We start from the raw sequence: 3,708 nt of genomic DNA on the forward strand, positions 1-3,708 counted from the left end.
AATCGGCAGGCAGAGCCGGGCTGGGGCGGCCTCCAGCGTCGCCGTCCGCCACCGCGCTGGAGACCAGCGGCCCGAGAGCTCGGGCAGCTCTGGCCGCCTGTGGAGGACCCTGAGCCCAGGGGTTAAGATGAAATTGGCCTGTGGGAGATTTGTGGTGGCCAAAATCAGGCTTCAAAGGCTGATACTTACTGTTCTGACCAGCCCTGGCTAGTTGTTAGAGGCCAATGTATGTGGGAAGAAAAATGAAATCAACACATTATATATCTATATATCTCCAGCACCTACTCTCTATTAGGCACTGTAGGGAGAAGCCTAGACCTATTAGACCGTCTTCACCTTCCAGTGGTTCATACTATTTGGGGTGATGAGATATATAGATACAGATATAGATGGAGACATGAGATACGAAGATGAAATAGCACTTGTCCATATCAATGTCTGTTCCAGGCTACACAGAAGAGAGTTAAAGGCAGTCCATAATTACTAATACTTGCAGGATGAACAGTACAGATAATGAGGCCTGCAGGCTTTGGGAGGAGGGCTCTGGAGGGCTTGAGTGAGAGGTGGGCAGGAGGTGGGAGAGGGCAGCTGGTGGGGACCAGGGTGCCACAAGTGGGGAGGTGCAGGTAGTAAGCAATTCTTTTGCTAAACAGAGGACCTGGGGAGTGGAGGAGCTGGGGATGGGGCTGGGAAGCCATGGGGAGGCCTGGAGTGCAGGGCTGTGTGTTTACCTGTCTGATGAAGGCAGTGGGCCATCCAGCAAAGGTGGGGGGCAGGTAAAGGGTATGTTGGAGGTGGTGTTTTTAAGGACAACAAATCTGGCAGCAGTTACCAGGATAAACATGGGGCACTGAGGTTGACCAGTTGGAGGCTTCTGTAAGGAACCAGGCAGACATAAGGTCATAGGGCCACGGAGTGTTAAGAGAAAACATACAAACAAACAAACAGCAAGAGGTAAGAGACATTTTCAAGCAAGAATTGAGATAATTGAGTGTGTATATGGGGAAGAGGAGAAATCACCAAAAGTGATGTTGATTTTGAGCGTGGGAGGCAGGGAGAAGAGGGCAATCTCCAGGTGCAGCGGAGTGTGTGAGTGCGGATGCTCAGAGCTCCTTTAAGAGATGGTGTTTGTGAAGATGGTGGGCTCTTAACTGGGCAACGTCTAGGGGGCTGGAAATCAGAGGCATGAAAGTGATACTGCAGATCTTAACGGGAGAAAGAGAAGTATGGCAAGGGAACACGCACCTTTAGGGGAAGGAGCCTGGGGCAGGGCTGTGGAGGGAATGTTCACACCCCGGAGGCAGGCCAACCTGGGTGTGCAGTGTCCTGCCTGACCTTGGCCAAGTTGTTTATTCTCTCTGAGCTTTAGTTTTCTCATCTGCAAAATGGTAATAACAGCACCTGTGCCATTAGCCAGGCCCAGTGGTGCTCACTGTAGTCCCAGCTACTTGGGAGGCTGAGGTGGGAGGACCACTTGAGCCCGGGAGTTCACGTCCAACATAGGCGGCATAGTTGTTAGGTAGATAGTGAGGAATTCCGGGTCTCCCAGAGACAAAAGTGGGTGCTGTTGCCCCCATCTTGGTCCTGTCCCGCCCTAATATCCCTAGTGACTGCCAGACCTGGGGGGGGGGGGAGGGAATACCCTACAAATCTGCCAATCATAACTTAGCATGCCAGCTGCGAAAGAATGCAGAGGACTCTCTAGCCCACGCTGGGGCCAAGCAGCATAGGTACCATAGAGTCCAGAAATTGACCTAGAACAACCCACATGCATAGTAATGCAATTCCCAGCTGTCCAATCAAAGTGGTGATGTCTGAGCCACTAGGGAGGTCCCAATCTGGGCACTATAAAGCAAGACACAGACCATAACCAACCCCTTTTCTTTCTGCGCCTTTCCTTTTGCCCTCCCTTTGGTGTGACAATGGGTCTGGTCGTCATCTGTGGCGTATGTATCACTCTCTGTAAACCTATATCTTGCTCTTGCCCTATAATCCTATCTTTCTTTTCTCAATAAACCTCATTTTCATGCTTGCTTAACTTTGGCATGTCTGGTCATTCTTCGGCCATGGGCGCACCAAGAACCGACATTAAAGACTAAAACCTAACATAGGGACACCCTGTCTTTATTAAAAAAAACACAAACCATAAAACAACCCGAGAAACCCACCTGCATCACTTTCTGTGAGGACTAAATGAATTGTTTGAAGCATCTTGCACACTGCACTTCCCTTCCCACCTCAATCTACATTTCCTTCAACGGCAGGCACTTGAATACACTTTCTCTCTTTTTAAATTGTAACTGAACTGTTGTTTTTCTTCTTCTTATCCTTTCTCCTCTTCCTCCTCCTCCTCATCTTCTCCTTCTTCTCCTTCTGGAAGAAACACACAATCTTGTTTGCATGACTAGTTATTTTGAACAGGAAATAATTTCCATTGTGTAGGAAGGAAATAATAAATTTGTTTCCTAAGGGCCTCTTAGCTGAAAATGGCTGTTACCTGACTGGATCCTTCCAGCATCCCAGCAAGGTTGGCGAAGGCAAGTATTATCAGGCCTTTTTTTTTTCCTCCCCACAGCTGAAGAAGTAGAAGAATGGTTGTAAAAAGTTTTATTATTCTGTTTGAGAACCACATGTCTATCAGTACGCTCTAGTTCAAAGATTTCCAAACTTCTATTTGTAGCCTTTTATTTCTGGAAATAAATTTTACTCAGTAGTCAAATAAAATAGATATAGGTAACACAGTTCTGGTTTCAGTGCAGTGGGGAGGTTGTGAGTCATGACTGCCTGTCTCTGCTCCCACTCCCAGCCCCCAGGCCAGGCTGAGAAATGGGGCTTTATTTCTGGGGTAACCTGGCACCCCGAGACTCTGTTCCTACTGTAAGCTTTGTTCTTTTCCTTTTCAGCCATGAACTTCCTGACTGGGAAGGCCAGACCCGAGCCCAAGAAGGCTTCACAGACCCCTGGGTGTGCCCACTGTGTGAGCCAAGTGTTGACTGTGATGATGATGCCAACAGCCCTGCTTTGCCCAGGTTACAGCCGCGTGGAGTGAACCAGCTGAACAGCACCCGCTCAGCGCCAAGGCAGAAGGCCAGGTGTGCTCTCTCTGGTCAGGCATGATGAACAGCAACGCCTGATGTCACTGGGGCCCAGGAACTACCCTGGCTGGGTGTGCCTTGGGCCGTAATCTTCTCTTTGAGTTTCTTAAAAAACAAACTCTTTTTTTTTCCTGAGACAGAGTCTCGCTCTGTTGCCCTGGGTAGAATGCAGTGGTGTCATCATAGCTCACAGCAACCTCAAACTCCTGGGCTCAAGCCATCCTCCTGCCTCAGCCTCCCGAGCAGCTGAAACTGCAGGTGTGTGTCATGACCTCCAGCTAAGTTTTCTACTTGTAGTAGAGGCAGGGTCTTGCTCTTGCTCAGGCTGGTCTCGAACTACTGACCTCAAGCAATCCTCCCTTTTCAGCTTCCCAGAGAGCTAGAATTACAAATGTGAGCCACTGCACCCAGCCAAAAAAAAAAAACCTCTTTAGGAAAAAAAGTTTATGGTTTTTAGAATGATGATTTGAAATAAAGCAAATATTGGCTAAATGTTCTGTAAATAGTTATCACATGTGCTAAGATAAATTCCTGGCAGTGGAATTAGATTTTAAACCTTTTAAAAATAATTTATTTTTTTTTAATTTTTAAAAATATTATTTGGGTGTGATGG

This window comes from Eulemur rufifrons, chromosome 16 (genome assembly GCF_041146395.1).
Source record: "Eulemur rufifrons isolate Redbay chromosome 16, OSU_ERuf_1, whole genome shotgun sequence".
Lineage (NCBI taxonomy): Eukaryota > Metazoa > Chordata > Mammalia > Primates > Lemuridae > Eulemur > Eulemur rufifrons.